Raw genomic sequence first — 11938 nt, forward strand, 5'->3', positions numbered from 1 at the left:
AGAGAGCGCAACCAGATATCTTGCCTTTCATTCCAAAGCACAGTTAAACACAAACCAGGGAGGGACATGATGACACTAATCTAAATATGGGCAACTGGCTGGAGCCAATCAAAGCCTGAGCATCCATTACCCCCACCCACTCCCAACTCACCCTAAACTCTCTACCAGAGCTTATTGTAGTTAAACGTGTGACGTGGACACCTCAAAAGATTCAATTTTTTTTAACCACTTCTAACTTAATGGCTTAACGTGTCTCTTCTTCCATATCCCGGTTTAAACGCTGAGGCTGTGCTACAAAATGCAACAATGTCTGCAGATGGCTATCTCAGCACCCTGACATCGGTAACATCTAGGAAACTTGCTATGAAACATCAATCAATTTGGGACATTTACTTTAACTTCAACCATAACCTTTGTATGACTTATTAATCAATATTTATATGGTTGTAAATTAGTTACTATTTGACAGATCAAATTTAACCACCTCAGTCAGATCTTAAAGAAACCACTCTTACAAACTTGCCATTCAAGTCAAAGCTGTGGTGAAATGTAACAAAGTGCATTTATTTAAGTAACATTTTCAAGATAACCTCAAGGATAAAGTGCCACTAAGAAAGGTATTCTCCTTCTCAAGCTAAATAAAGTCTTTAAAAACCCTCTTGGATCAGCTAAAAAACGCATTATCATGAAGCTGAAAACAGGGCTGTTTTCTGACCCAATAAAAAGTTGACGTGTTAGAGATACGATGAGACAGCGATCCTACAAACATATGATGATCTTATAGAATATGATGCATCGCTGTAGATTAAACTACCCAACAGTATATATAAAGGAGTTAAAATAAGCACAATCTTAACCCTTGTGTTGTCTTCCCAAAAATCAACACTTTTGTTGACGCTTTTCATCAACGATTTTAACTTTTTCTTAAGTTTTTGTCCCATTTTTCAATACTTTTGATGCTATCTTTTCAATTTTTGTCACTTTTTTTTTGACATTGACATTTTCAACACTACCTAACACTAACTTATTAACTTTAGTTTTACAGTCATTTTTGTAATTTATGGTCAATAAACATAATTTATAGGAAATGATGTTTGAGTTATAAAAGTAAAAGTAGAGATTTGTACTTGTCAAAGAGCGTTGTGTTGAATCAATCATGTAATTTTCTGTGATTACAATAGGGTAATAAAAGAAACAGGGTTAAACATCTACAGCGGTAAAATGCAACATACACATTAATGCAGCAGCAATATTAAACCAGAACCATCACATACAATAAGTGAGGTCTCGAATGCAGAACCTTATCTTGTTGTGTTTTCACAGTGTGGTTGTAGTACTTTTACTTAAAGTTAACATATGTAACTTACTGAAACTGTGACATTTTTCATCTAAGACTAACAGTGAAAAGAACGCTATTTTAACATAGATTTATTAATCTTGCACTGCCATACCTTCTTCCACAGTGCCACACCGGAACAATCCTGATTTAAGGCAGGAAGAACTGCACTACAGTAAAATATCCTGACAGGTCATAGATTACTTTGTAACACCGCAAAAGCCTGTTTGCGTATCCGACAGGTGAAAGGTAGCAGGACCTTTCTTTATAGAGGCCTAATTGTATTTTCATTTTTAATATGATGTAATTATGGCTGTTACTTGGGCAGGGCCATCACAGAAAACAAAGACCAATTAAAAGCTAAAAGGGAAAGTGACAGATGACGTGCAAAACCAGAGTCAATCTCTGTTGAGCTTTCTACAGAAAGAGACAATTATGGAATTGTGAATTATTTAAAACCAACCCCGAATTGGCCCTCAGGTACAGTCCGTCTGAGCTGTGACGTGGACTCTTAACCCAGATCGTAGTCTTCATTTGGATCGGCCTAAGGGGAGTCTGGTTTACTTCTTCTAGTGTGCATCTACCTTTAAGGAGTTGTCCAGCAGAATCTGGATACTCCTCCCCCAAGTATGAGCAGCTGCCAGCAACACAAAATGTGTTTCTCCTGATCGCCGACAGAAGGCATTTAAACTTCACGTGCTAATATGTGGTTGGAAACAGTCATGGAGATCTTGAACTGCAGGGCTGCTTTTACTTCCAACTGTAAAGAGATTGTTTTATACTGTAAATAAGCAGCAAAACAATATAGGCTACCTACATGGCTGTAAGCAATCAGTCATGTCAGCATCTCATAAAGCTTAATTGTCAGGTCTGCGTTGCACATATGGAGGTTTATAACAAGCAGGGGGTCAGGGTTTACACTTCCATGGTTTGACCTAGAACACAACATCTCCTCCTGTTTGGAGCTGCGTAAAACCTGCTGCTGCATCATTGGTACGCTTGCCCCTCTACCTGCTGTATGCTAAGCATTAGCACGGGGGGAGGCGGGTTTGCTTTATGGAGCCCTGCCACAGGGGAGCCTGATCCAAAGGATAAGTCCTTTTGCATTCATACCATGGCAAAAAAATAAGTATAAAGCAAATTGTGCACGTTTTTATCAGTGTGAAAAGTCACATAAGTAATGATATTATCTTTTTACTTCTGCCAGCCTTGTTTGAAGCTGCCATAATCCGTATGTTTTATAAACAATGGATCAATGAGTATAAATGAGATAAAATGCGAAAGCGGTTGCTTGTAGTAAAACCTCAGCAGTACAAAGAGTTTGGCATCTGTCATCTCATTGCTTTTACTGTTCTGGTCCAGTCTTAGCACTCTACTGGCAGCGATGTTCCGTTTAGAAGCTCTAAATAAAACAACTGAACAATGCACTAAAACGCAAACAGGTTACAAGTTAGTAACTAAGCGGTAAACATAGTAAAGCATTTAGCAGCTATAATAAATCTTTAAAGGGTAATTATTATATAGCATTTTTAGGAGAACACTTTTCAGCATTTTGTGTTTATACTAGAACATGTTTACATGCCTTAACATAAAAAAGCACTTTTTATTTCTCCTACTGCCCATGACTGCTGCACCTGTGTAAACCATAGACAGTTAAAGAAATGGACCAACAGATCCCGTTGCTTTTTACGGAGACCAGTGGAGGCTATTAGAAGCACTTTTCCAGTGAGTGCTGAGCGTTACTGCGCAGCCTCCAACTGAGCTTGATTACGTAGATGTGACGTGAGCAACCTGTCTGAAAGTTGTAAGTCTTCTGGTAGCTTTTCAAAAGAGAAATCTTAGTCATTCCGAATCTTGCAGAGACGGGGAGCGTAGGTATATGTTAGAAGATAACATAGGCACAGGCTTATTATTGCTAACTAAAATGCTAAAATGCTAAACAGCAAATGTAAGTCAAAACTGCCTGCAAGCTTAATCTGTACTGTTCAGTATTTCCTCTACTATACAACAGTAAGTTGCGTGGTTATGACATAATCGTTGGCCTATTTTACAAAAACGTCCCCTTAACGGAGCCATAACGTGAACTACAAGGTAATGGAGCCTTTTATACATTGTCGTGTTTTTTTTTTGTTTTTTTTTTTAAATAAACAATGGACAAATAGAGTCTTAAAACACTTCAGATGTAAAGTTATTCACTGTCAAAGTGACGTCAAAATGAATGGCAGTCAATGGAATGTCAATGGTGATGGCTTGTTAACATTAAAATGGTGCCATAGGAGGTGTGAGTTGTGGAGAGAGGCTTGTCCCCTTAGTATTCTCCCTCTGTATGAGACGCTCTGATTGGCCAACGTGTTTCCAGGAATCTCCGGTGTGCTCCAGTTTTGTTTTACTAGCTATTTGAAGCTGGAGCTACTGCAACTGAGTATATAGCAGACTTTGTATCATGGAAAAACCATAGCAACAGCTGACATTAGATTGTAGTTGAGCGAAGCAGCACTTTCTAGCGTCAAGAATCGCAGATAAAGGCTTCTGAACCAAACACTACCCAATCGGACATGTTTCAACAGTAATTTGACCCAGAATTGGGGAGAATCAACAACATTGGTATTCCAGAGGACATTGTTTACTGCCGTTAGATATGTAGCTACTATAGTTAGTAGTAGACACTAATAGAACATAGCAGCACTTTCTACAGTCAAAAAACAATGCAGTGGCTTAAAAAAACACTCCATTCCTACCTACAGTACCTGGAGCCGATAACTAGACATAGAAGGTCGGCTTAGAGTTGCGTAATACTTAGCCGAGAGTAGAAAAATTTGTTGAAATTGGAGTGCTCAGTACAGTTGGAGATCTGAAAGTTTTAGCTCACATGAATTTCTCTAAAATACGTTTACCTCATTATTTGAAAATCCAACATTATAACATTGTAGATATGACAGAAAATACAGAAAAGCATTATTCGTCCACTTTAAAGAGACAGATATTTAACACCTGAGTTGACCAAAACAGAGCTAAAAGGAGAGTTAGACGGACTGATCAGGTGGACACAAACACAACTGCTGAAATGCCAATGCTGCTACGTACTGTCTGGATGTGTAAATAACCTGTGTAAAAACTGTTGTAGATACAATATAGATACAGTATATAGATGGTTTTGCAAGAGAAATCACACTTTTCCACCCTAAACTACTACAATGCAGGCTTATTGAGCCATTAATGGGAACTTTGAGACCTCAGGCCCTGTACTGCCATTTCCAACGGCCCCAAACTGGTTTCTGGCTCCCAATTAAGCAACAGAAGCACCTAGAGCTATTGTAAAACACCCAGGAGTACTGTAACACCTTGAATAAAGAGCCCTTGATCTTCTCAGTTAGTAAATAATGAGGGCAGCAATAGAGCCTCTTTCAAATGTGGACTTGCTACTCTAAGGGCTTTTGCATATGCATCTCAACTTACTCTAATAGCCTCTTTTTTTCCTTCACACAAACAGAAGCTGGTCTTTGATGTGGTGTTACGATGGCAGAGGTTCCCAAATTAATTTTTATGATAAAGGATAACAGATGTGACATGTTCGAAAGACGCAGATGAAAAGATCATTTTGATCAGCAATAACTGATCAGCAAACACTAAATACTGCACATCAATCTTCACTGAGGAAGATTCCCAGCAAGACACTTATTTTAGTTAATCAAACAGTAGACTGCTGCAGAGACGATGTTCGCTCATTTTGCAGCACCAGCATCCATAAACATCTGGTTTTGTCCATCTTGGCCCTTAAATACACCTTACCAGGATGTGACTGGAAACTAAATTAGGTAAAGAACAGTGAAGAGGAATAAAAGAGTGCAGAGTAGTGATTTATGTACCTGTGTAAGAACATATCCAGCATTAGTTGGAACAAAAAGTGTGTTTATGTAAGTAACAAAAATTTTGTTTCTGTGGAACAATAAAGCAACATGCTGACACTGGTCAGTCACAGTAGCTCGCTGATCTTTATATCTCTCTATATATATATATATATATATTTTTTTTTTAAAATGTGACTGTGGATTGAAACTACAGCTCTCACAAAATGGCTGCACTTGAAGACCTCCCAAGTTTTCTACATTTATTCTGTCATTCAAATCCTTAAACACTGGCCAGATCAGACAGTGGAAGTACATCCAGTCTGTCCCTCCCTCCACCTCTCTGTGCCATCTTTCTCTTGCCTGTTTGTCTGTCTAACCTCCCCCTTCCACCCTCTCCTTCTCTCTCTCTCTTCATCCTTCCCTTCAGCTCTCTCTCTCCCTCTCTTGACTCATCCCGGCAAGAGACCAGGAATAATAGCAGACAGGAAAGAAAACGGCACAGCGGCTGAATGTGTGGGGCCAAGGACCAAGCCCAGTGGCCCTTTTTTTCTCTCTATTCTATAACCCTCTAATTTCACATTTATTTTAGGATGAGAGTTTATTGAGTCAAAGTCCAATGCCAAAAGCCCGGGAGTCAGTCACTGTGTTATTCACTTACTGCCCTCTCCACACATCCATGACTTACTCATCAGAACATAATTGGTTTTACTTCGCTTTATTTCAAGTGATTGTGGTGATGAAGATCATTTAAATCATAGGATAAAACGCAGCATAAGAAGGCCCAAAGGCTTACTTTGACTGAATCAGTTACCACACACCAGTGTTTCAGGTGCAGTTCAATGTCTAGAAATTATTTTTCATCATGACAGCAATACAGAAAATATAATATGATGAATTATTACCTGAGCGGCAGACCATGTCAGAAAGCAGGGGTGCCAAAGGAGTTTTGTCTTGATGTGGCATTTTAACTGATGCAGTTAAATCCAGAATTGCAGGGGGCAACGCAGCTTTGGTTAAATTTCCAGTTACCACACAGCACAGTAAAAACAAAAGGGAGAATAATTATGCAGATCTGCAAATCACCTGGTTTCAAAACTAACCAGGTGTCTATGCAACATAACTGCACGTGCAGGTGCAAAGAACGGAGAGAAAAATTACAATCTTGGTTTTAATGACAGCACCGGGCTTCAGTGGGCATGGCTTACTGTCACTGAGGATGACTAAGGGGAGGAAGCATTAAGTGAGTTGTCAACGTGAGATTATAAATGTACACTAGCTCTCAGTTGATTTTTAGAGTGCTATTGAATCAAATGAACATGATTAGTACCTGCAGTTGTTATAGGTATAAAAACTGCTAACTTTTTAGCCAAGCTCTGCTAGATGGCTCTGAGGAAAGCAATATCGGTAAATCCGGCTGCCACTTTGGTCCAGCCTAAAATATCTGATAGATTTTATGTTCAATTCTGTACGGATGTTTAAGGTCCTCAGGGGACAACTTCTACTGACTTTGGTGATCCATCAGCAGGTCAAAGTTAGAAGATATTTCACTCATCTAGTAAAATCTAACAGCTGGATTGGCATACAATTTTGTACTGACGTTAACTGTCACAAGGGGATGAATCCCAAAGACTATGGTGATTCCCAACTTTACATCTAATGCAACCATAGTGTGAACATTTTTGTCTTTTAGTGAAATCACTTGACAAATATAGGATGGATTTCAAATGTATCCAATAGTTAAACCACAGCTGCACTTTGTTCTGACATTAGCATTTAGGTCAAAGTGGCGCTGTGCTAAAGTACAGACTTACAAAGCCGCTAGCATGGCTGTAGATACTTTTCTAGATCTATGATTATTGAAATAAAAATAACAAATCTATATTTTTTGCTATTTGTATATAAAATATTGATGCAATCAACATATTTGAACTCCTAAATTTATGTAAATGGAGTGGACAACATCATACATAGAAATAAGTAAGGTAAAAATGACAAAGTATAGTCAACATACTTACTACTAACTAAAAAAGAAGTCTAGTCTCAACAAAGTTATTTTTTGCAGTATTGTATTGCATTACCTCACTCCCCAGATGTTTCTATTTTATCTGGTCATTTAGAGTATAAATGGCATGAAGCATTCTACTTAGGATGGCCTAAACTCTAAACATGCCAGATTCAAAGGTTACCGAGGAAAAGCAAATTAAAACTTTTCATAAAACAAAACATTCCTGAAAAAAGTTGTCAAGATTGCCTCACACACTTCTCTTAATGTTTAAAAAAGCAAAGGGTAGGGAACATCCCTCTACAGGATTAGTCAAGGCCTTCTTGCCCTGCACCTATTCAATGCTCCACATACAGTTAATGGCTAAAATGCAAGTGCCTATATTAGGATAGATCATTTATATAATTTGCTACAGCCAAATCAAAACACACACACGCCTCCAACCCCACCACCATCCTCCATACTTCCTCGCACATCTGAAAGCTGTTAGTCCTGCATTTTCAGGGTGACATAGGAGGCAAACATAAATCTAAAGTCCTCCTCCAGCAGCAGTAGTAATGATTTCTAAACATGTGGCTGGCACCAGGATACCCCATCATGCATGAACTTTATTCTCCAAAGGCATCTATGCTAGACTCTCAACATGGTACAAAATGCATGCAGTGACATAGAAAGAGACAATAGTACCACATTAACAGTCAGGAAAAGACCAAACATTTTGACTTGAAATAGGTGCGAGGGAAATAATTTAAACTTGACTTGAAGATAGATTCAAATCCAACACTGAGTTGATCTAGGATGAACTAAATATTCTCTTCTCTGCATCTCAATTACCATGCAAATTGTCTATTTGATACAATCATATTTTAAAGATTTACTAAATGAGTACAGGAGAGAATATAGTACAGCTTGCTCTCTCCTTTTAAGTTCAACATTTCCTTGTGTCCACATGAAGGTATACTGCAACACGATAGGCCAGCATTACCCTGACTACTGCAAGCAATTACACACAATCTATCAAAAAAAGGAAGGCAAGGCATTGCAAAAGGAAGCAAAAACTGCTATCAGCGTTCTTGATCAGAATATGTTTACTTGACTGAATAAATGGCATTCTCAAATCTTTAGCTGAGACTAAAAACATTAACAAATTTAAAACACTGTAGGCACATCTTTTGATATAGATTGTGGTGTTTTTTGTGTATGTTGAGGACAAAGATGTCTGCCGGCAACAACTTCGTTTTCTCAAAGAGGTGAAAAGAAGAAAGAAGAGTAAGGAGAAGAAGACGGCGACTGTGGCGATTTAAATGGCTCAAGTGGAATACACTCCCTCTGCTAAACAGTGGGTTAAGAGAAGTCATTTTTGCCCATGCTGGATGTTAGGGGAGGGAAAACAGACCGCACTGCATTCTTTTGTACTGAGGTCACTTTTTTTCTTCTCAAGCGTTCTGAAGTACTCAGCAAACTTCGGGCTGGCTTGCAAGCCCGATCTAAAAGAGCACTAAAGGATCTACTGCACATGCTCAGAAGTGACAATACTTCCTGGTGTTTCCTCTTTAGCATCATAGAGGAATAATTCATTATAAAGGTTGAAACAGCTTGTTACAATAGTCTTTAGAAAACTAATTACAGACTCCAACCATCCTTCATCTTTTCAGATTGTGAGGGGAAAAACATTGTATATTTTTGAGGAATGCTAATGTATGAAACCTGTGGATTCTTTTCTTAGTGTCAGCATGCAGTTTGTATGCTGAATAGCGTCTTAGCTTTGCTAAAATCATAGATGTCTCAGGGATCAACTGAATATGCCACTGATCTTGTTATGATACTCATGACTGCAATACCACATGATATAATTTACATATTTATGATATTGCTACCTTCAGAAAAAAAAAAACCTCTAACAAGGTTTGTGGCGCATGTACCAATGTCACACTACTATTATATTTGACTCTTCTATATCTTATTTATCTCTTTTTCTATAGTCTTATATCTTAATGCCTTTTCAGTCTTGAGTAAGCACTAGGGCTGCTCAAATATGGAAATAAAATCCTAATCCCAATTACTTTGGTCAATATTGAAATCACCATCATTTAACATGATTACTCATTGACTTATATACATATAAAGAGGTGTTTGCCTTGATGCAGACGGTCCAGGGTTTAAGTCCAACCTGTGACAATTTCCAGCATGTCTTTCCCATCTCTCTTCCCCTTTCATGCTTAGCTGTCCAACCATTAAAGACAGAAATGCGCCAAAAAAAACTTTATAAAACAAACTAACACACTGAGTGTCGTTTACCTCAGGACATCTTCCTGTGGTTTCCTGCTTGGTCCTGGAGGGAGTCCTTCAAGTCCAAGCTAGGCAGGCATCTTTTCATCCTTCTCTGCCATGGGCTGTTGTTATGTTAAGCATTGGGACCTGGAGGCCTTAAGAAAACAACATTGGCAGAAAGTGAAGAGACACATTTTACCATTCACTGAAAACATTGCCATGAGTAAACATGGATTCACAGCCTTGTAAAAGGATGATACACATGCTTAATTAGAATCACAAGACATGCAGGATTTAGGGAATTACTTGACTATTTAGTTAATACTATACTATCACTGAATGTGTGATACAGTGTGATTGAAACTAGCTGAACTTTTGCAGAGGCTTACAGCATTTTTTTCCTTCATGCAATATCATCACATATGGTGCACAGATGAATATTACTGTGAGACTGAGGTGGTGGGAATTTATTTCATTTTAAACTTTTGAGATACCCACCTCCTGACACAACACTTAGGTGTGAGAGGTCGATATGGAGAAAGGAAGGCTCTGCACACTAGAGGTGGTGGGAAAAAAAATTGATACAGCATAATAACTTTATATTTCCGTGGCAATACCGTATCAATACACAGATGCCAAGTATCAGTCTATTATTATACAATGTATGTGTTGATCAGTCTTAGCAAGGCGGGGCTAATTTCTGATAATCTTACTGAGTATCTTTATCCATAGTAACACATGATTTCTGAATTGATTTATATGTTGTATAAATAGTTGTAATCTGCTGAGTAACTAGTTACTACTGAGTATATGTATAAAGTAGCATACAATCATGGAGACACCCAAATGGCATTAAAGTACATCAAAAATGTACAGTAACGTTTTTCAGGACCTGAGTAAATGTGCTTTGTTTCATTCCACCACAGGTCGTGTTTAACCTAGTTTAGCAAAAGAGTGCAGAAGGTGAAACAGTAACGTTAAGCCTACCCTAAAAGAAGGAAAATACACATCTCAGCTCCTACAAAACTGTCTTATTTAACTTAACATGTTGTTTCGCGTTAGCCGTCAGCACTGTATTTTGCGGCATACTAGCTAACACGTTACAAACATTGTTAGCTAACGCTAGCTAGTTAAGTTAGCACACTAACCGTTAGCTGTAATTTACAGAGATGCTCCTCGAAGTCACTTCAAGCAAATTTGGGTCAGTAAACAATTTTAAACTCACAATGTGCCTGTTCTTTAAACCACGTTGCACTTTCTACATTATGGTATACAGCTACACAATATACAACGTTGAAATAAGACGGCTAGAAGTTCAGGGAAAGCATCAAGTTTACATCCGGTAAGAGAGGAAACACCTGCGGCTTCATCCTTTGTTGATTAGCTAGCTAGCTAACTAGCTAGTCATTGAGTTGTATGTCCTTGCACAAGCTAAAATCAAATTCATTACATCAAAATAACTGGAAAGTAATATCTACGTTAGCTAATATGCTTCAATAACAAAACAAAAACAAATTAAAATTGTTTTTTAGTGACAAGGTTGTTAATACTGTCACAGATAACAACACAATGAATGCCATGAAGTTATGACTTTATGTTACTGACACAGTAACAAATACAATGTTTTCTGAATTGGGTGGAAACCTTGTGCATCATGCTTTCATATTATGTGAAAAATGTAAACACGTGCAAATACCACTTACCAAAGTGTTATCAATACATGTTTTGATGTTTTACTTTTTATAATTATAGGAGATGAATGATATCTTCTTGCTAATGACATTCAGGGGTTCCATAGATGGCTGAGGTATGTTTCTTTCTCCTTTTCTGCTGTTTTCCAAAAGAAATACACTACAGATGGATCGTGCTTCTAGCATAGAAATGAAAAAAAGTAAAGATCCTATGTATGCATATGAGAAGTATGCATTAAAATATTTGCAGGTCATTTGTATGTTCCTGTGCTTAACAAAATGTGCCCAGAACATCATTGTCTTCGCAGGGAAAAAAACTACAACGTTGTTAATTTTCCTTTCTGTGCCTGAGGGGAGACTATGAGTCATCCGACAGATGGGGATTTTTTCCCCTACATAGTTACAAGCTTCCCTATTTCCATTTCAAGTCTCCCTTAGTTTAAAGTTACCTGCTGTCTATTCTGCCTCTCTACTTTTTGGTTCTCTAGAAATAATGGAGCCTCAATATGAATACAAAAAAATCCCACTTTCCTTTTTAATCCATTTGAATACCTCATACGTCCTTCTACTCTGTTATGCTCATTTTTTTCTCCTTGCATCTCTTTGTTTGTCTTTTTCCTCTCTTATACTCAGCTGTACCTCCTACTTTCCCTCCCGTTCTCCTCTCATGTGAGCATCTCTCTAGGCTGCAGTGTTTATGAGTGCTTGCAGAGGGGAAGCAGGCAGCTGTAGTAACGACATTTCCAGACGGGATCTCTGAGCTCATTTCCCCCCCAATCATTCTTCACAA

The 11938-nt window shown here is 38.1% G+C and overlaps 1 long non-coding RNA gene across 6 annotated transcripts in view; it reads right to left on the reverse strand.

The window, feature by feature from the left end:
• LOC117937074 overlaps positions 1-10848 on the reverse strand; it is a 25019-nt gene extending 14171 nt beyond the window's left edge. For 4 of the 6 annotated variants that reach the window (XR_004655090.1, XR_004655093.1, XR_004655092.1 and 1 more), the window contains exons 1-2: positions 10606-10848; positions 9485-9612 (exon numbers count right to left, since the gene is read on the reverse strand). This is a non-coding gene — a long non-coding RNA (uncharacterized LOC117937074). Of the gene's footprint in view, positions 1-1920; positions 2097-4739; positions 5136-9484; positions 9613-10605 lie in introns of those variants that run through there. The other 2 variants (XR_004655094.1, XR_004655095.1) reach the window with 2 other exon arrangements.
• Positions 10849-11938: the final 1090 nt, after the last annotated feature.

The sequence above is a fragment of the Etheostoma cragini genome, chromosome 21 (genome assembly GCF_013103735.1).
Source record: "Etheostoma cragini isolate CJK2018 chromosome 21, CSU_Ecrag_1.0, whole genome shotgun sequence".
In the NCBI taxonomy this organism is placed as follows: Eukaryota; Metazoa; Chordata; class Actinopteri; order Perciformes; family Percidae; genus Etheostoma; species Etheostoma cragini.